The sequence below is a fragment of the Vidua macroura genome, chromosome 2, assembly GCF_024509145.1.
Source record: "Vidua macroura isolate BioBank_ID:100142 chromosome 2, ASM2450914v1, whole genome shotgun sequence".
Classification (NCBI taxonomy): domain Eukaryota; kingdom Metazoa; phylum Chordata; class Aves; order Passeriformes; family Viduidae; genus Vidua; species Vidua macroura.
In genome coordinates this window covers 20,245,369-20,267,687 of record NC_071572.1, presented here as the reverse complement: position 1 = coordinate 20,267,687, position 22,319 = coordinate 20,245,369, and the positions used below count along the sequence as shown (strand labels likewise).

At 37.8% G+C, this 22,319-nt stretch overlaps 1 protein-coding gene across 3 annotated transcripts in view; it reads left to right on the top strand.

Annotated features, from left to right (window-relative positions):
* The window catches only part of SHROOM2 (shroom family member 2), a 117,873-nt gene that overhangs the window by 14,824 nt on the left and 80,730 nt on the right, over nt 1-22,319 (top strand). The gene's annotated exons all lie outside the window — the stretch shown is intronic.

Genomic DNA, 22,319 nt, shown 5'->3' with positions numbered 1-22,319 from the left:
ATGCAAGGAAATTGAAACACAGACCAAAATTCAATGGATTTTTAATCTTAAGAAACTTGAAGACTTGGCCATATTTGAAATAATAGTACTAGTTTCTGCTCTTTAAGCAGTATGTCTTGGAACTTTGTTCTTATGTTTACTTTTGCTTGGTGGCTTGTTGTTGGGTCTTTTTGTAGGTTTGTTTTTTGTTTGAAAGATACTTGCTCAATGCAAAAGAAGTTACTGGTTCAGTGTCAGTGTACCTGGAAGAAAGCAGATCAGAAATAAAGCTGGATTGTGAACGGATGGGCCCTTTCAGTATGTTGTCCATTCACAGTTTCTGAAGGAACAGAAAACTACATTGGGATTCAAAACCAAAAAGCTTGAGTTGTATGGTGGCAGAGTGAATTCTCTTAAATCATAGGATCTGTAATCTGTCAATTTGTTAATTAGTCACAGGCAACTGAGCAATGAAAGTTTTGACGGATACCATTCAGGTTAATAAGTACAGGAAAAAAGTGGGTTTTATTTTGTATTGCATTGTGTTTGCAGGATACTCAAATGAAAATATGTGGTTTTGTTGATAGTTAAACACAGCTTTGAATCCCTGTTTTTCATGATCATAAGATTGTTTATATAAGATATGAGATCAGGCCCTATTCTGAAATAGTACAATATTTTCATTTATCAGTTAAACTCCAGATGACTTTTGAGATTATAGAGGATAGTGTTGGAATTTCTTCAGTCATTCTTTTTATTTGATCCCTATTTTCTTTTTTTAAAGGACTTAGCTATAACTTCAGTAGCTGTGGAAAAAAAATTACTGAAATTACTTAGATACAAGTTATAATTAAAAGATCATGCTTAATGCCATATCTCTGTAGTTTTGAATTCTGTATTATTACCTGCTCTTCTTGATGATTCTTAGTCTTATGCTGAGTATCATAGTAGTGTTTGGAGGTAAAGCTTTCTTTGTCTGGCCTTCTCTGTGGTGTAGAAAAATTCTTTAAAAAATACGTTCTCTTCATAGGGACCACCTTAGCAGTAAAAAAAACCCAAAAACTCCTTAAGTCCTTAGGGTTAAAACCAAAATGGCATTTAATTTTTAATTTGGATTCCCTACTTTCATTGTTTTTAATTCCTCATTATAGAGTTTGAGTGTATCTAATGGTGTGTAAATGTATTTGAATTGTAACCTGTTTTTAATGAAAACAAAAGATTGAACCACCTGTTCTAGTGGAAGGTATCTGAGCCTGTGGCAGGGGGAGGAACTAGCCCTTCCAACCCAAACTATTCTGTGATTCTCTGATGTGCTGTGCACTAGGTAGGAAAATGCTTAAAAGTTCTTTGGTGTTAAGGGTATAACAAGCCTCAGTGACTATTTCTTCCAAGATACTCCTCTTGCTTGGGGTTGCTGTTGGGTGGAGACGTGAGGCTGTGCAGTAGCACTGGAGGTAATTATACAAGATGACAATAGCAGCAACTTGTGGTTATCTCTGTGGCTGTATCAGTTTTGTGCTCATAATTCTCCCAAGGAAAGCTTGCTGTGGGCGGCTGTGTCACACCGATGCGCGGCTGCTCTGTTGTAACCTGGCTGGAGCCAGCCTGTGACTCCTTGAGCGTGGGATTTGTATCAGGGCATAGTTTCTGGTTGCTTGGTAGTTTCAGAGGGAATGATCTGTGCGGGAAATAAATGTGGCTAATAGATTTGCAAATCTGATGAGCTCTTAACATGCAGGTAATGAACAATAATGATGTATTGGCTACCCCACTGATGAGGAAAACATCTTGGTTTTGCCAATCAAAGATTTCCATTAACAGCTAGACATATTTTTTCCTGATTTGTGGCAGTCTCTGTATAATGATTGTTGCAGAAACTTCTCTCTGTATTCTCAGAGAGCAGCTTCTAATTTGTTCCACATTTAAAATTTCATACATTTAGAGACAACTAGTATTCTCAGAACATACTCTGGTGGTTCACAGAGGGGAAAAAGTAGTTATAGGGTCCTTCTGGAAAAGTTAGGAGACCAGTAATTTCAGTTGAAGATATGTTGCCTAGGAAGATTTCTGTTCATTTTATTTAGGTGTGCATTTATGGATTCACTGCAGGCAAGGAGAAGACTTGTGAATTATTTTTATTCAGTCATAAGTTCATGTAATTTTGTTTTGCCACAACTTGGCTTTGGTATTCTGAGATCTTGCAAAAATTGAGTATTGGCCAGCTTTATGTAGGGATTGGAGTTGCAATTTCCTCATGAAGCTTTAAAATTCTCAGCTGAAATTCTTCTATTTCATAAATGGTAACTGTTGGCACTGGTAGAGTCTGTTTTATGATGAGCCTCTGTCAGTATGTGCTGACAAAATGGTGATTTTTCTACTGTCCAGTCCAAACCAAAGAGCCTGATAAGTTAGCAGTTCTTTCCAGTCAGTAATATTTCCTTTTTATTTTTAATAAATAGCGATACAGATTTGTATACATTTATTTCAAAAGCTTCTGATTGACTTTGGGTTGTAAGTACACTCAAAATACTCTTAGAATTTTATACTCCTAGTGCACCACATACAGTGTTGCCATGAATATTGCAGGCTAATTGGTACCACACAGTTTAAGGATTTTTATGTTGCCTGTGTTTCTTTTCCTTCATCATTCAATGTTTGTTGTTGTCTTCAGAGTTAGACCTCTGTTGTTTTTGTAGCTCCTTCATTTGAGATTGCCATCCTATGAATATCTGTTCTATGAATGCAGTCCTCCAGTGCTGTATTTCCAAATCTATTTAGTCCTGAAAACAACATCTGTTGCTCTTGACTATCACCATGTTGCTTAGAGACATCATGACCTTACACCTCTTTCTGAAAACGCCTTACCAGTAATTATTGATAGCATCCTCTATTTTTAAATAAAAAAAAATTATCTTTTGTTCTTCTTGACTTGCTAAACATGCATTTTGTAATAGCTGCTGTATAGCCAGCTTAATGTACTCTGTGTTACAGATTGATTTCCTCCATCGTCCTCTGTAGCATCGTGAGACAGGGATATTGTCTGGGTGGGCATATCTCCTGTATCCAGGAACATGAGGACAGCTGTACTGAGTAGGGACAAAGTCTACTGGACCTAGTTTCCTGTTTGTGGAAGCAGCAAAGGAATAGTTCTGATAATAACAACTGAGGGATAGTTCTAAGAAGCAGAAGTATAATGTAATTTTAAAATTATTATTTCCCTTTCACTTTTGATACAGTTTTTTAGTAGAAAGGTAGGGATGTCTGAATTGTTTGTGTTTAAGTTAATTAGCAAATTCATGGTAGGAAACTTGTTTTTTTTAACTCACTGTATTTTTTAACTTTTGCCTTTCTCAGTATATACTGGCAATGTTTCCAACCTGCTTTTAAGAAAATGGTGCTATTTTACACAACTGTAACTGGTTTTGTTATAATTCTGAGAAATAACTGTCCCTCTCAATTTTGTGGATTCAAAGTAGTGTGTTACAGTCTATTAAATAATAATTCTTGCTATGTCTTTTCTATGCTCAAGTCTGTCTGATTAAATTCTCTTCATGAAGATTTTGGGTCAGTATCTCTGACTAGCCTGTTCTGTGCTCTTACGTTCTAAATTCTGCCGGATTCTAGTTTGGGTGGGATTGCGTGAAACTTTCAGTTTACAATAACATAGGGAATTGAATGACACAGGACCATCATGTGACTGAAAGAGAGAAAGCTATTCCCATTCTGGTCATTCCAGATGTTTGTTTACTTGTTTGGTGGTGACCACTGAACTGTTTTCAGAGCACAGCAGAGCAGGATGCAAGTGATGATTTCTGGCATGCCCAGACATCCTTGCCGCGGGTGGTGTTTGTGTGTGGGTGTGTGTGGAGTTTTGTGTGTCTGTTCCCTTATCTACAGTGACTTTAAGCAATTCAGTCTTCATTGCATGGCTTTTTGCAGCCAGTGCAGCCTTGACTAAGCCAGATAGTTTTACATAATTGACAAACTTTGTTCATCCTCTTGCAGATCAATTGAAAAAAAAATACTAAAAACAACATGAACAAAACCCAGAACCAAAACCTCCTAAAACCAGAAATACTGAACAGCACAGTCCATAGTGTAGATGTCAGTGAGATGCTTTTGCTATCCTTTCAATTGTGAAACTGGCCTTTTTATTTCTATCACTTGTTTTCTCCTGACTGGGCTTTTAGAGAGGAATTATTTTTAATCCTATGACAGCATAATTTCTTGTTAAAGTTTTGTTAAGAAACACCATCAAAAAATTAAGAAACCCTCTCTGGGGAGAAAAGTAGTATATTGTTCAGATAATTCTTTCTGTTGAGTTGCAAAGAATGTGACTCAACTACAAGATAGAAGCCTGCAGAAATCACCTTTTGGTGTTGCCTCCTGTGTTTTACTAATGCCATGTCTTCTGTAGTGTGTAAGTTGCTAGAAACTAGTAGTCATGGGCTTGCCTTCATTTTCTCTGCACTTTTATGGGGCTACTGTAGACATTAATATATTGCTTTCATTTTGTGAGGTAGCAAGGTTGTTTCAAATGAGGGGTCATAGTCTGCAGTAGGAGTTGCTTTAAAACGTAGCCTGGTCTTGGTTTTTTTGAAGGTTGTGGTCAGATTTTTTTTCCTCCCTCTTGCTGTTGCATCAGTGTGACTGTTCTACTGTTTCTCCATTTTGTAGGAAATTATTCTGGTATATGGGAATTTCTGGGTTTGTCTCTGAAACTTTTTTTTCTTTAAAATTCTACAGAATGCTCCACTTAACTGTTAGTGGCAATGCAGCATCTTGCTGAATGTGTTTATTGCACATAAATTATTACTCAGGATCTGTAGAGATTGTGAATGCAGATCTAAATTATTTATTTTGACTTCTCCAATCAAATACTGAGTCTTCTGTCTTGATCTCCAAAATTCTCTAGTTCAGTTCTTGACGTGTGTTAGAATAGCAGCATTGTGACTTTAAGGGAGCAGGAAAGATTGTATACAAAATGAAGTTATATGGTCCTGATGATTTTGGAGAGTGATCTGAAATAAAACCTGTCTTGCAGTGTGAGCGATGGGTTTATGCTCACAGGTGCCTGACCAAAAGCAGATTTTACAAGCAGTTTCATTTTCATTCTGTCAGTGCTCCTGTGTCTTGTTTATAAGACATAAGCCTAATCCATTTTATGATCAGGGATATTTACCAGCAAAATTTGAGCATTACTTCATGGTTTGGGGCTTTTGTGTGTGTGTAGTCTCAAGGAATAACAGTCCATAGCCTGTTATTTTTTTATAAGTTATTAAATATTCTTTATTGCTTAATTGGATAATTGACCTTGTCTTTCCAGGAGGAAGCTGTTTCTCAGTAAGACAGTCCTATTTGTTAGACTCCTGTCCAACCAGTCCTGGATTTGTTGGACAGTCCTGTCCTAAAAGCTTTTTCAGATCATATTCTGACTCTGAGACATTTGATAATCGCTGGGCCCAAACCCACTTGCATGTATTGATGCTTTCTGTGTTTCTTCAGTATGTTCATTTTCTCTCTGTGATGTAGAATTGCCTGTCTGTATTTGTTTTCTTTCATTTCTCCAAGTGCTTGGAGAACATAATTCAGTTATCTGGCATTGACTGGGTAGGAACATCATTTGCTTTTCTCAGGCATAAGGAAGCAGCATGTCTTTTGTTCTGCGTTAAAGGCAGAGTTACAATGTTGCTTCCCTTATTTAAAGAAGAGTTCTGATCTGTGAGTGAGCCTTTTGAAATTACAGTCTTTGCATAATTATGGTTTTTTTTTCAAGGCATCTTGTGCCAAAATAGAGATTATTGGAAAATAAGGGCATGTAAGGTTATGTTGTGAACTAGATATTACCCGGAGGCCTGGATCCTGTTTCAGGATTTGTTAAGAGTCCCCCACTTCTTTCTTCAAATCTCATTTTGGCAAAAGAAACTTCAGTGTAAGATTCAGGCATTCTTTGTAATCCCCTTTTTCTGTTATTTTTTCACACCCTTGTTCAGTTACATGAATTCAGCTGTGCTTAGGAGAAAATATCATTGCTCCCAACCTACTGTGTGGGCTGGCTGGTTGGAGAATACAGCAGGCTGACATCTCAGCTGAGCTGTGGGCTTGATTTACTGTAAACGGGCTAATTAACCGAGAGGTGCCATACTGCTGTGTTTGTGTGCAGGGAAGCTACATATCGGTAAGCCCGAGTTGGTTACAGTTTTCTGTTTCTGTCCATTGATTTGTTGTAGTTACATATAAGGAGGTAATAGTTGTGAAGCAAAACTTGAAATAAAACGCAAAAAAATCGGCAGGACAACTATTTTGTGAACTGCTCGACTTGTGCTCAGCATTTCTGAATGTTTTTAAAATATAATTATAGCTCAGATTTTTGTGTTTCGTTATTAAATAACTGAGAACTGTGATTTGTTCTGAAGAGTCTTAATAAAGATTAATTGATGGTAGATCTGTGCTTTTTAACTCTTTCGTGCAGAGAGACTTAACATGCTAAGTATTCTGGTACTTTTGAAGAAAGAATAGAACAGCAGTTTGTTATTGCTATGATTGAGGTAAATTGGGCTGTCTTAAGCATGTCATCACAAACCCACTATCTTTTGGTATTTGATTTTTTTTCCCTATTTGAAAGACAGAAAATTCTTGCAAGGGTTATTCTAATTGCAGGACCTCTCTTCTGTAACTGAGACAAGCACTAAAAATCTCATACTAGGAACATTTGCATAACAGTCTGTTCTTTAAAAGACAGAAATTTGCTCTCCAGCCTTATCATTTACTATTTTGTACCATATGTAGCCAATTAAAAAAACAAGGTAAGAAAACTTTGTTTGCTTTTTTTTTCTATATAAATAAATGGAAGTGAGCACAATAGCAGCCAAAGGACACATTCCTCTGTGATTGCAGCAAGGTTTGTCCAAAATAATGGGGTTTGTATTTTGTAAATGTTTGGTTTGCCTCTGATGTTTAACATTTTAGGCTCTTTAATGTATGTGGGTGCATACCAGGCTAAGTGTAAAATTTCAAAACCCATTGGTGGAAGTCTTGTAAGACAGGACCACCTGCTGTGTTTGCTGGGCTGTTTCAATTGCTCTGTTATGCAATTTCTTCTGTTGCAAGTTGAGGAAGACGGAGGAGGCCACTAGGTTAAAGTATTACTTGGCCTTAAGGATTTATGCTGGTCACCGTTTTTCCTTATTTGGGAACAAAAAGTTTTATCCAGTGACTTCTAAGTCTTCTGGATCCACAGAATGATGGATCCTTCTGTATGTGCATCCAACCAGCTGGCGTTTTGTACGTATTTATTCTCTGCTTTTAACACTGAAGTAGTTGTTGAGGCTGTGTGTGAGGCTAGCTCTACCACTCTAGTCATAGCTGGTTAATGGAAATTGTTAAGAATAGTAAATTCTTCAGGCTTTGTAAATATCTTTATGTAAGGATTCTTACAGGAATAGTGGGTACTTTGTTTTGGGACTTCAGGTAAAATATGCAGAACTATATGGTAAATGGTAATGATGATAGCCAAAAAGCATCTGAGGGAGATGATTGGAAAAATTCCTTTGTGTTGAGTGAGAAACTTTTGTTCAAAGGACTTTTCTTGTACTGAGAGAACAGTACTGCTCAGCATACCTCTAGTTTCACAAACAGCCTCATGTATGTACCTGTGGAAAAAAATCAGATTTGTGAACGTAATCCAAATTATTTTGTTTTCTCTGTACTTTAATGTGTCTGCAACTGTCAACTAGACCAAAAGTGTAGTCAAATGAGAACCTCCAGAGTTCATAAGCAAAAGTAGGTCTTACCCTTTGTCCAGTCTTTCTCTGTAAAAGAAGGCCCCTCAAAGCTTTGTAAGTGCTGATACAGGATGACTCATTGATGTCCGAGCCATTGAAAGCTTCCTTTAGCAGCATTTCAAACAAAAGCAGCCTCGAGGAGCTGTTCTCCAGCTAAGGTGGTGCCAGTATGGGAGACGCAGAAATCATCCTATGGGAACTGCTGTGTGCCCCCTTAGCCACAGTTAATGCTGGGCACATACTATCAATTGATGAAATTTGCCCATTGCAAGATGTAGTGAGGAAATCATGCTTTAATACAACTTGAAGTACTGAGATAATTGAATGCCATTTTAGAGGCAACTCAAATGTGTTCTGCCACCTGGGTCTGGCACTTACAAGGTAACAAAAGCACTGTACTGAACACTTACTCAGTAATGGAAAAGCAGTGGGTAAAGTGAGCATAAAACCCGTTTGTAAGAGGCCCTGTGGATGTTGACTGTTGAGAATACTTACAGGTTTAAAGGTCTTATTTTGTCCATCTCTAAGCTGGTTTTATATATAATAAATGGTTTGAGTAAATCCATCTTGAATCAAAAAACAAACAAACAAAACAGATCTAAATAAGAGGCATCTTCAATTTCCACAAATACAGCTTCTGTAGGTCATATTTTTTTCACACTGAAAATAATGTTGCCTAGTTAGACTGGGTTTCTTTTGCAACATTAGTCAGAAAATACTCCAGTGGTTAATGATGTGGGTCAGTGCTAGGATGGGTGATTAAAAAAGCCATTAGCTTGTGCATTCCTGGTTGTCTTTTCATAATTTTCATCACTCCTTATATTTAAAAATCTATCTGAAAATGGGTAACAAAAATGGAGATGATGTCCAGGTTTCAATGGCAGCAATGGAGGTGTTAATCTTTCACAGAGATAATTTTAGTTTAGTCTTGTGGGGTTTTTTCTTTTTTTCCCCTGTTTTTTTCTATCCAAGTGTTTTTATTCTTCAGCTCTTAGTTGTAGTCAATCCATGTCCTTTCTACCCCAGCCCCCAACTCTGACACTGAAACGGCTCAAGGTCAAGAATTTGGCTGTTAAAGGAAACTGTTTTGTTTTGCATTAAGATTAATGGAGCTTTAAACTAACTAGGAGAGAGGAATTGTTCTACTGAAATTATTAAACACATCCACCCTTTTCAGCAGACAAGTTTTTGTCCTTTTTAACAGATTGCATGAGCAGCAAGATACTCAGTGCAAGTGTGTAATTCCAAAGCTGAGACTGAATTTGTGTAAATGTGGCAATCACAATTAAAACTCAAGTAAACCCTTGTCCGTAGTAGTGCTCAGTAGGAGATCATTCAGTTAGAAATAACCTAAAATTATAGTCCTGTGCCTTTGTCCGACATGTGTATGCTTTGTCTGATTGCTCTAACAATGAGATACTTGAAAAAGTGAACCACAGTCAGTATGATTTGATGGAAGCATGGAGAGAGAATGCAAGGAAGGGCCTCTGAGCCATCCTTGTCTATTAAGAAGACATAATGGTTCCCACCTTCTGCTCTAAACATCTTCACAAAACCTTTTGGGAGCAATATGGCAGCTGCTTAAGTAATTCGGGAACAGAAAAATCTCAAAGTAAAAATTAAGCAGAGGTGTTTTGTCAGCAGCATATTTTTCATTTATATTAACTTCTGATGCTTTTCATTCCCCATCACCTTGGAGACACACCTTGGCGGGCATTCCGTCTGGCTTCTACAAGCCTTGAGAAGCATGACCAGCAGCACTGCTCATGCCCTCTCTAATTCCATGTACAGTGTACAATACTGGAAGTAAAATATGGTATTGCCAGTCTGTTCTGGCTCAACCCTGTATAACTTTGGCTGACTGCAACAGGCAATAACTTGCTAGCCTTCCTGGTGAGTAGGAGTTCACTGCAAGTGTGCTGACCACAGAAGCATCCACTGTCATTTTTCACTGAGAGATTATGCAGTCCAGAGATGAAATGTTAATGGTTCAGCCATATACTTCCAAATTCTTGAGGACTTTTGTAGCCAGCTCACTTTCATTTATTACTGGCTAAAGTGTTAACATCATCCTCTGCTGTACAGTACTTTGAACTATAGTTACCTATTTTCATTTTCTCCCTTTAAGACTGGTGATAACCTTAGTGAGTATAAGGCAAGGACCGACAATTGGGGGTTTTTCCTGCACTGAAGTTTTCTAAAGAAAATAAATCAAATCTGAATTTGTACAGGAATGTTTGCCTTGCATTCCACACACTGAGTCAATTTATCTCAGGGGCTCTCTTTTTCCTCCTTCCCACCCTCTTTAAAGGCTTGGTGACTGGAAAAAAAGGGAGGGGTGTATGGTAGATTGTAAAAAGAGATTTTTGTAGCCACTGGTGCCAGGAATCATCAAGGAATGCTTAAGTAGTGCCTCTTGTGACAGCATCCAGTCTATTGGAAAAGCATCATGTGCCATCTGGCTTCGATTTTGACTTAATTAAATGCATGCAGCCGTCTTTAAGAACTCAGCTAAGATTCAGCTGTCTTGACATTTTGTAAAGAGCTAAGATTTTGTTGGGGAAGCTGCAATAGTCACCTGATTTATGTTGTTTAGTTCCCTTTCAGTGTGGTCCATGCAGTTTGCTGATATTTGAGTGACAATTCTGTTTAAATAAACTCTTAAGACTTGCTCTTGGAAGCCTTATTCAGTAGGGGTTTCCCACTCTAGATTCTGGGATTTTTCTTAGAACTGCAGTTATTGTGGAATTTTTCAACAGTGAAAAGAGTTTCTTAAGTTCAGCCAAGTCATTTGTCTGGGAAAAAGTCAAGCTGCTTTGTAAAAGTTTGGTTACTCCACCCAAAAACTCTATATCAATGGGATTTTTGCTTTGTGTGGGGAAGGGGGTAGGAGCAGAATGTGTTCTTTGCTGTTAGCCAGTTGTTTTTAATGCAGAGAGTAGTGAGGAGCTGCTTTTCATGGGTAAGCAAACCATCTTGCACTCATGGGAACCTGTCGTTTTAATTACCTGTTGTTTCATCTTGCATCTTCAACAGCAGCTTACCTATGTGGATGAAGGATGTGGAAAAAAATTGATTTAAACTCTAACCCGTGCAGCTGTAATTAAAAAACACACTTTTGTTGCTCTGAGTGCTAGGTATCTTCATTTTTGAAGTTTTATTACTTTGATCTTTAAAATGTAGGAAAAAAAAAATCAAGGGAAAACAAATGCACAGAAATAGTATCTTTATTTAGCATCTAGGTTAGATGAACTAAGACTCATTCAAATTGGCCTTTTCATTCTTACATTGAGTTTTATCAAGTTGACTAGTGATAATGTTCAAATGTTAATTTAAAACAAGTCTTCTACCATACTCCTAATACTCCCAAATGGTCAAGTTTTATCTTTTTCATCCAGCTATGAAGGATTACCCAATTTTTTCCCATTTTTAATCACTGGAAATGTTATATTCTTCGAAGGCCCTTCAGGAAGAGGGAGTATTTTAATAGTTATATGTGCAGTATTATCTGGCCCTTTTCTAGTCCTATATTGCAAGAAATGTTTTTGCTTTTTTATCTTTCTAGGTCTCTTTATTTTTAGCAAGTTATCCTTGGCCCACTGCCACCCATTGTATGAATGGAATTCTACAGTTCTCACTAGGAACATCAGTTTGCTTAGACCTCTTTAGCTAATTCACTAAGTACAATATCCAGATCCCTCCTGCTGTGTCTTAACAGCTGTGCTGCAGGCTTGGGTTGAACACACCCCCCTGCCCCCCAAGCCCCCTAACCTGTAATAGTCACTCTGGCCTGCCTGTTGAAGAAAGAAGCTTTAGGAGCTGCTAAGCTTGCCTTCACATCTCCATCTCCCTGTACCCATTCATGTTTGAAATCAGGATTAATGAAAAATTTTCTATGTTAACATCCTTAGTGGTTGGTTCATTATGTGTAGAAGAAAAATACCATGATGAGATAGCTGTCAAATTTCCTGCAAAATGCTGCAGGAAATGCGGCTAAATGTGTCTTAAACCTGCCCTTGAGATCCTTGTTCCCAAGGGTGAGCAACTGCTGGACTTCTGCTTTCATATATGTTGAGTTCCTGGCCTCTGTTTTCAGGTGCCTGAAAGAGGTTGCAAATAACATTTCTTGCAAAGGAAGCACTTACTAGTGATAAGGAAGAACATCTTCCTTCTAATGTTAATCTGATTACTGAGGACTAATTGACTCAAAGCAGTTGAGAATCAAGGAGCTTTAATTTCCTATTGTCCACCTGTACATGTAAGCATCAAGATAAGAAGAGACTATGCATTTTTAAAAGCTTGGATTGCTTGGATTTATTTCTTAAAAGCTAGTGTGCATTGCTTGTGCATTGTTATTTATATTTACTGCTAAGTTAAATACTTGAGAAGCCCTCCTGAACTTTCTTGTTGTTGGAAATGAATTGATTATCAGAACATGAGTCTTTCCCTGCATTTAGATTGTTTTGCTTGTGTTTCTTGTTTAGTGGGAATGGTGCAACATCTCTCTGGGCTTGAGGGTGGCACTATTGTAGTGGTAGACATGCTCTTTTATAATTTTGTGAAAGCATTTGTTTATATTGCTCTAGTTTTGGAGACATTTTAGAGGTGATGTAACATATGCAAACAATGTTGCTAGATTTACTTCCCATGAAACAGGTAAGCAAGGCAGTGGAAGCTGAGGTGTTGGAAAAAAATCCCCTTCAGGAAAGCTGTCTGATTATTCTGCCTGTTTCCTCTATGTCCACATTTGTTTGAGGGAGACTGTAAGATAGAAACTCGAGCCAGAATTAGGTTGGGATAAGACTAGAGGAAATGATTCAGGCTAACTACTGATTCAGCTATCACTCAGTTGAATTGAAATTGGCCACAAGTTCCTTTGACACTTCCTGTGAAGTGGGATTGTGGGGCATCCCTTGAAGACCCCAAAAAACTGCAGAGATGCCTGAAAATGTTGCCAGGTCATGAGTCGCTGATCTGTATGTGCATCCATACTTGGGAGCTCTTTCACAGCTGAAGGGGGTAGCAGGGGAAGCTTTGCACAAGATCTGACAGTTCAATCTCTTGACTGATTTGTGTAGAGTAGGTCAAGATGGGTGTAAAGCAGCTGAAATCACCACTAATTGTGGTAAGAATCCCTCTCTACATTTCTATTTGTACATTGCTCTCGTATGAAAGGTAGGGAGCATACCTTCTCTAACCTGTTACTGAGTTATTGGTACTTCATCTGCAGTTGTAATTTCAGTTTCATGCTTATTCTAGGGTTTAGCAAAAATGTTTGCTTGTATTGTACTTAGCTTGTAGTAGATGCTTCCTGTAAAGGACTAGACCAGTGCTTAGAGTTCAGATGAATCAGTTCACTGTTTTGTGCCCTTCAATTCTAAGTTCTCTGGATGGAGAAAGTCACATTCAGCTATGTTGTGCATAGCAGGTTTTGGTGTTTGAGTGTCTGAAAGACCCTGGTGCAAGCTTTTCATTGTTTGTATAGTTCAGTGTGGGTCTGCATTTTTTTATCTTTGGTGGAGCTGGCTTTTGAGCCTGAAGATACTTCTGCTGTTTCAGTTTGCTACACTTGAGGTGTCTACAAGCACATGGACATAGTTTAAATGGGGAAGAAGGGCCCCCAGGTGAAGATATTCACATAAAGGTAATCTCCATTACCCCTTTGCATTTCAAATTGTGAAACAATTACTTAGAGGAGGGAATTCTGGCCAAGTAAACAAAGAATAGAAAAACATGAGGTCTCAAAGTCCAGGAGCCTGACCACTACAAAAACTAAAGAAGAACTATGTAGCTGACTTTTCTAGGATTGTTGATCTACTTTCATCCAATGTAATTTGTCACGTGAGAATTTGAAAGACTTTACATTGACTACAGTTTAAATTCTATTTGGAGCATCAGCATTACATCCTGTATTACAACTGTACCTCGCACTTAGAAGAAATTTAATGTGTTTTGTGTGGCACAGTTTAGTTGGATGTGATTTTTAAAAATGCTGGTTGTAACACACAAGATGCTGAAAACTGGAAGGTAAACTTAGGCAGAGGTTGAGAACAGGAAAGAAAAAACCTTTTCCTCTCTTTTCACTTTTTGATTTGACTGCTGGAAAAGAAAGAGGGGGGTCAATGCTTCAATGTACAGCAAGGAAGGGTTTTTGAATTATTCTCAAACACTTTTTATTTTCAAAGAATGTTTGCTTTTCAGTATGTTTTTCAAGTAGAATATTTTGAACCACTTCAGTTTTATGCTTTCACAGTTGTTGAAAATTTTAAGGACAGTAAAAACAGATTTCAAATCATTAGGGTTTTAATAAGCTTTTAATAAGGAGAATATCTCTGTGAGAAAACTGAGGTTAAAGCAAGGAAGTCTTATTTCTTGTTAAAAGTTTGGAGATTTAGGCTTAAGAGAAGAATGAGGCTTCTGTCCTGTGTGCTAGGCCTTGAATTTTCTGGGTTTTGTTGGTTGAAACCTGCCCTATGGCACATAAGATGCGTGAAGATAGATTTTGGTCCATGGGCAAAACAGAAAGTGGAGTGAACCATGTCACCTGCAGGATGTAGGTGCATTTGTTCTGGGCAGGCAAGTCCTGAGGGGTTTAAGGTGTTCTTTTCAGCACTGAGTACCACTCCAGCCCTTGCATCTTTTACAGGCTGTAATACAGGTATCTGCAACATATAAAATACTTTTGTATTTACAAGGCAATGAGCACTGTGGAAAGTGCAATCTCCTCTGAAACCGTACGGCCCATGTGCATGTTTTGTGGGTAGGAATCTGGGCTGCAATAAACTCCTTAAGTCATGTTGCTCAGATGAGAAAGCAAAATACAGTACAGTGACAATAGTTGAGTGTGCAAATAGTATATAGATCCCTTTTAAAATATGGGAGGGCTATGACCTCGCATTCCAGAGGAGATTAAGTAAAGCATCAGTAAAAGCCATCTGTAATCAGATTCTCTGCACAGTTTTTCCTTCAGTGCTTTTGATCTGAGATGAAGCCAGTGAGTGATGTGAAAGTTGCCTTAGCAGAGCATGAAACTTCTGAGCTTCATGCATTTGGCACATGTTCAAATGGCTCTGTGTGGGGTCAGTTGTACTTCAACCTTGAGCGTTAGGCATGCTGCTAGAGAGTTCAAGCGCATTTATTTGTCCTCTACTTTCCTCAGTTAATATATTCTGTCTTAAAAGTGAAAATATTTAGCAGAATGACTTTTTTTTTTCAGTTTTTACACAAGTCAGATGTTAAATGTCATGATCCAGATAGCTTTTCTTCTGTTTTTTACCATTTCCAAATTCAATTCCAAAATTTCAGTTTGGGAGCTGGCCAAAATTAGCTGAGGAGTTTCTTATCTAGCCTTGTCATTCTGCAAGCATTCCCTTAAAACTCTCCTTGAGTCCAGAGAAATGAACTGGTAAAGTCTTGCTGTGTCTCAACTCTGCCTGCTCTGCATCTTGGCAAATGCTGAATTTAATAGAAATGTGCTTTAACATTAAATATTTTGGCAATGATCCTACTTTGGTGTTGCTCAATGCAACAAAGAAACAGTAAATATATCACAGTATTGCTTTCATGCCAATTAAAGCAATAACTATTTAATATTTGTGGTTATATCATACTATGGGACATAGCTGGATATGATAATCTGCAGCAGTGTTGTTTGTTTATCCACACGGTACAATTTGAGCAACTTCTAAAAATAATTTAAAAAAATATTTTGGTGTTGTGTGGCAGTTGCCCTGAGTCTGAAAGAAAACCTGTTAAATGTCAGCATGTTTAGGCATTGCCCTAAAATAATTCCTTAATGCTCTCAAATGTTGCCAGGGTGTTCATTTAACAGAGAGCTGTTTTGTCTCTTCAGCCACAGGACAGCTGCTGACGAGTACACCTTGCCTGACTTGGTTATTTTGCTTTCTTTCATTTTCCCCGGTTGATTCATCGATTTGGATTTTTTTTTTTTTTTTAAATTTTTTTTTTTTTTACTTTTTTTGCCACAAAAAGATGGCTTTTTTTCCTGCAAAGCTCTTTAAAATGCTCTTTTGCACCTTCCTGCCATTGACCAAGCAGATGGGTAGATTTTGAAGGCTGGATTCTGTATTTTGTCCCCTCCATCTATCAGTTTGTTTAGCCTCTGGGATGTGATTGTTGGCAAACAATGCACAGCCAGTAAAAACGAAGATAAACTTGTCAACTGCAAACCAAGAGAGATTACCTAAGTCAAATTTTATACATTGTAATTAACTTACACCCCCCCCCCCCCTCGGGACAAGCTACATATTTTATAAGCTTAGGCAAAAAACATTTCAACACTATTAGCATTGCAATGCTGTAGATATTTCAGTGCAATTTATACTTAAGATACTTTAGCTAAAGGTAATATTCAGTACTGTGCAGAGTAACAGTCCAGTGTAAAAACTCCATGCTTGAAAGCAAAGGGAAGGGTCTTTATTTTAAGGTGAAAGACTGTGACCTTGTAAGTTCTTTAGTTTTTCTACATTGTAATTTCCTGACGCTAGAGTTGAGTGTTTCACCAGGGGAATGGCTGGGCTGGGCTGGTTGTGAGAGCCCTCAAGGTGGCACAAGGCTACGTTTGCCCCACCTCAGGCAGGAGCACAGCTCAGGAAGGCACCAACGTCCCCGAGGGACCTCGGAGCAGCCTCCCCTGTGGCTCCCATGGCTGGGCAGGAGCTCTGAGAGGGAGGTGGCTGTGGCCAGGCCACCAAACCTCACCATGGCCTCTCACTGGGGCCAGTTCAGCTTTGCTTTCTGGTCCAGTGCCAGGAGACTGCTTTGAGTTGTACACTGACTGATGGAATTGCACTTCATTTTTCTGTCTTTGGTAACAGGGCAATATAAAAGCAAAAGAAAACGGTCAGGTAAGGAAATATTTTTATTTTACATTCTATTTACCTTTTTTTGTTGTTTTTTTTTTAATTCTTATTAAATTGAAAAACTAACTTCTGGAACAGCTCATAGCGTTGTAGGGTACAGATGATGCTACTCTATGAAAGGAACTTAACTTGTTAGGGTTTTGGAGTAAAGTAACTTCTTCACTGTGTTCTTCAGGAAATTGACATGTTGCAAAATGAAGTTGCCTTAAAGGTGCTTTTTAAATGTATCATTTATTGTTTTGAAAATATCTGTAATGTTGAAATTGACTAAAAAGGGACTTTTCCTATTAGTTTCATTTTGCATAGAGTTTGTGCTGATAAATCTTAAGTATGATTTTTATATCAGCATATGAGAAGCCTTTTTTACTTCTCTAGTCTGGTAGAAGACTAATTTTCTAAATGAATGTTTGTTTTTTTTTTTTTCTGGCCCTGTGCTGCTTACATCTTTAAATCCTCTTGACAAGCAGAGCAACTGTTGTGCTCCTTCTGCACATGTATAATTAAGAAGCCGATTATATTGCCTCCTAATCTAGATTATCATCCTGAAGAAAAATATATGTTCCTTTTGCAAAAGGAATTGTGAAAGGCAGAGGTGCAACATAATACCAACATGGAGGAGAGCATTACCAATTAATAACTCTATCAGGAGAAGCAGTATTGTGTTCCTTATCACAAGACCATTTTTAAAATTGCACAATTTGTAACACTCAGCCAGTTTTTCCTTGCTTGTGCTTGACAGACACTTTAAGAATCCTGAAATTCCATTTGGTTTAGAGTGTAATAGGCAGTGTTTTTATCCAGGTTTGAGTCTTAGTTTCCTGTTTGTGGAAAATTTTCAAAATTACACTTTTACAGCTTTAAGCCGTTTTCGTGAGGACATTGTAGCATTACTAAGTACACTAACTTAGTAGTTTGTTCACTGTTTTGTGCTAAGATCTCGGAAAATTGATACCGAGCAAGCTGTAGCTGTGACACCAGGTGACAGAGCTGGCTCTGTGGCAGCACACTGTCTGGTCCTGTATCTTTAGAAGATCACTGTAAAGAACTTACCACGTCCAACAGAGTTTATGCTCTGTGTATTCCTCTGGAGATTTGCTTACAGGAAGTAATGAATTGGGAAAATTAGTAGCATTTAATGCCACTCTAGTGGCTCTGCCAGGTAGAACTGAGAGGGTGAACTTCCAAAACAGAGTGAATACTCTTCATACAGAGTTCCTGTTTTAGTCCCACAAAGTTGCTAAACAACACATTGGACCCCAAAAGTGCTTCGTTCACTTTTGTCAATAACAAAACTCTCCCATCTAAAACATCTTTTTATTGCACTTCGGGTCTTGCTGATAAATAGGAAATATCACAGTTCCAATATGAAATGTAGTACAACAGTTGTGGGTATTCTCAAACAGTATTCTAGAATTAGTGTGTGGATATTTCTTTGGACCATAGCCTTTAAACTTCATGGAAGAATCACCACACCATACCAAAAAAGTTCTAAAGTAGGAATGGTAAAACTGAAGAATTCAAAGATTATGTACTAAAAATATAGTACTTTCAGAAAATTAATTCAAATTTTGAAATAATCGTGAAATACAAATAATAATTTTAGTAGATAACTGATAAAGGAGGGAAGAGAAAGGGATTTGCATTTGAAATGAGAACTATGAATTCAAGACAGAAACTTGTGGTTTGCATAACCATATGGAAAATGAAGTGAAATTTTATCTGTAAACTTAAATTGGATGATGTCCAAACAAGGAAAAAACCTATGACTGATAACAGTTATGGATCTATTGTAGCTCTAAAACCCTGTATGTAGCCAACCTGTCTCTCCAAGTAACTTGCTAATATTTCAAAGTAAGAAAATTCCTGCATATTCTGTACAGGAGCATAAACCAGTGGCTTAGAGAAGGAAGGAAGGAAGAGGTACTGTCTAGCAGATACCCCATGCTTGCTTTAACTGATAGTTAAAGGCACTTGAGAGATCTTTGTGAAATGTTTTTACTTAGAGTTACTTCATGCAGCTCAGAAAACATGTGAACACAGCAGGAGTCTCTGCAGCTTTCCTCAAATAATGAAATGGGAATTTTAGGTCTTTTACTGTGGAGTTATCTAACTTCCTGCACTTCAGTCTTATTCATACTCCAGAAACTCCCTAATGTAAAAAGCTGTGGTTCTTCCCTCTCTTGAGTGGCTCAAGAGGTATCAACCTCAGCCCACATCAGCACAATGTCACAGCTGCTAATATCTTGCTGTGTGGTGTGGACCCAGACCAACTCAAATAGGCTATTGCTAGCCCATGTCTGCCTTCCTGTATCTTGGCAAGAATGAATGTGTTGTTCTCCACAGTTCATTAGAAACTGAGTGCTGTTCAGCTTAGTGGGAGGAAGCTGAGAGTTTTGGGATGGGCTCCCAAAAGGTACATCTGCAGCTCTATCAGTCAAGAAAAATTCAAGAACACTAGTGCAACTTTCCTCCAAATTCCTATCAGCTTCATGTCTTTCTGATGTATCTGTGTAGTGCTTTTCCAGTGCTTGTGAAGGTACAGACCCTTGTTTCTGAAACACAAGATGAACATTAGCAGGAGGAACTGAGAATGGGAATTCAGGCTTCTCATAGTGCTTAGCTGTTATTGAGGTAAAGAAACAAACAGCAACACAGGAAGCATGGGGGTAGCTGTCTAACAAAAACACAGTAGACTTGTACTGACTGAGCTGCTTAGTAAAAGACTTGCAATACATTCTTAATCTCAACAGTCCTTAATGATGATATTTAGTAATAATACACTCTCTTAAAAGCAAGCACATAAAAGCAAAAGCTCTGAGTCTACTTTTAGGAATACCATTTCTTTTACGTGTTAAAAGGAGCATTAGAGTTATTAGTAAAGATAGTAAGGTTCATCTTCAGGAGCTGAGATTGGACACGTACTTCAAAACAACTAATTAACTGGTCTTCAGGTCCATAGCTAGCTAAATGAAAAACTCCAGAGGTTTACAAATTGGTCATTACAGTATCTGATGTTTAGCTCACAGAGTGGATATGCAGTCTTGTAGTATTTAAGTGCTTGAAATAGGTAATCCAGAAACCTCCCTGTTAAGCAAGGAGTATCCCAATATGAACATCTGTACAGAGAAACAGTCCAAATTCTCCCAGGTTAATTCAGAGAGCTCTGGAAAGCAGAAGGATCTCCAGTTGCTGCTTTAGTCAGACCTTCAAATTTCTTTTATTATGATAAATAAAATTCTACTAAAAGGTTTTCCTACAATTTAGAGTGCAAAAATTACTGAATTTGGAGATAATTTAAATACAGTGCAAACAAAATTTTTCAGTATGCCACTGTTGCTGCATACTATATAATACAGTATGTGATTTAAATTTTATCATTCAGAAGATAGATTGTTTCTCCGGTAGTTTTAGTGACTTAAAGGCAGTCTTTAATCATCTGTCAGTTATCAAGATGAGCAAGTACAACAACTCCTGTGCAATGTGGTATTTGAACATTCAACCCCCTGCCAACACTGACATCCTAAACTGGTTTGCTCAGACATGAATTTTTCATGAGTGTGGTTGCATGCTGCTGGAATACAGGCTCCTAAGAAGCGGTCATGTTCGCTGGCATGGGCAGCAGTGGGAGACAAGAAGCTCTGTGTATGATGCTTGTGTGCACACACAGTGGTCCCACCACCAATGTCAGAAAATAGTGCAATTACAAATTTTCTCCTGTGTCGCAAGAATTATCGTACAGACGTTTTTCCCAAAATTCCACTCATACTTGAGTGAGTGCTGCACAGTGAAGTTGTGGATGGTGCTGCCTGAGCAGAGTGTGTCTTTTAATAAGTGCATCTGCACAGATGACAGATACTTTTGCCAAACAGAAATACAGATGTTTGTCAAACTGAGTAGTTTTGTCGTAGTAAAATACACATTTTTTAATTGGGAAAAGCAGCTAATTGTGTGAATAATGTTTGGATATGTCTTAATTTTTTAAAGTGTTTGAAGTTATGTGCCTGCTCCTAGAGCTAAATTAGGCCAGTACCATGTGTATTACAATAAAACTTATGAAAAAAGGCCTGCAAAGTAAAGCCAATTTGGAAAATGTCCATTTAGAGTAGTAAGCATAGTCAAACTTCTAAATATAAGAATTCTTGAGCACTACGTTACAATTTACTCTTAAATCCATGCAGCTTTTTGAAGCTTCTGTTTGTGTAAATTTACAATCCATTATGATTTTAGAGCATTAATTGATAATTCACAGCACAATCCTGCAATTTCTTAAGAAAAAATAACCTTTGTCATTGACCCAGTATAATTATTTTAATTTGTTAATTATCTCTCATTAATCCTAGGAAGAATTAAGCCTCTGACATATAGAAAAGGTGGCAGGATACTCACAGAGATGCCAAAAATGGTTGCATGTCTAATTCCTATGGTAAATTTTTCATGAGGAGGGAATTTCTTCTAATGTTCTGTGATGTTGTACAGTAATGAGGTTTTAAGGAATGGTCTATAGAATAAACTACACAAAATGAAGAATTTGAAATTATGAACATCTAGGCTTATTTAGAAAAAAGGAATATTTCTTTTAAAGAAAATTTTGGGTTTGCTGGGGAGAGGGGATTTTGTTTAGCCTTTTTTTTTTTTTTTTTTTTTGTTGGCTTTGCTTGGTTGGTTTTAGTTTTTTTGTTAGATCTGAAATATATGGTGACAGAGTACTGATGGCTAGGGGAAGAAGGGCAGGGATGCTATAATGAGATTGATGCCTGGGGTGTAAATTGCTATGGATTAGATCCTCTCCACAGAACTGAATTTTGCTTTTTTTCAAGTTCCCAACTCAGAACAGACTTAAGATATTGGTGCTTAACTCTGATTACATGAATGTTTCATGCCCTCAGTCAAGTATGTGCCTTAGGAAGGCAGATGAATACTATTCCATCTTGTCAATAAATTGCATAAAACCCTGGTGGTTTTTTATTGACATGCTCTTTTTATTACTGGAGCATCATGAGAGATTTGCATTGGTTGCATTAGCAGTCTTGCCTCCAGAGAAGTAGCCCCTGTCTGACCATACCAGGCAGCTCAGATACTGCAAGCTGGCAAAAGTGGACCTCAGCAAGTAGAAACTGCCGTACAGTCCTTTGCAACTTGCTTTGTGAACTGTGTTTGGTAATTTTAGAAGCAATTACATTGCAGTTCCTGCCCTAGAAAAATATATTTAATGCTGTATTTAGTGTTTGCTTCTTCATCTTTTCAAGTTTGACTTCTGGGTCAAAGTGGAGTGAGGGAAGCTCTCTTCCTTTACTGAGACAGTAGTAATAAACAAGAACAGAAGACAAATTAAGGGCAAGGTTACCCAGACCTTTTTTGTTTCTATAATAGGCTTTTTTTTTTTTCTTGAGGGTCATCCCACTTGCTTCCGAGTTTTTGCTGCTCTAAGAATGAAGAATTGAAATGGTGTGCAGAGTGCACAGCAAAACGTGGCTTTCTTACAGTGGGAGCAGATATCTGCATCTATTCAGTTTGAAGTACTACATACTTAGAGTAAATGGGGTTGTGTAAATTATATAAAGATGAATCAAGACAACTTCAGGTTTTATTGACTTTTAGCACTGGGGTGGGGGAGGAAGGGATAAATGTGTCGTCTTCTTTGAACTTGGCTTTAAATATTTGAATTATTGAGGAA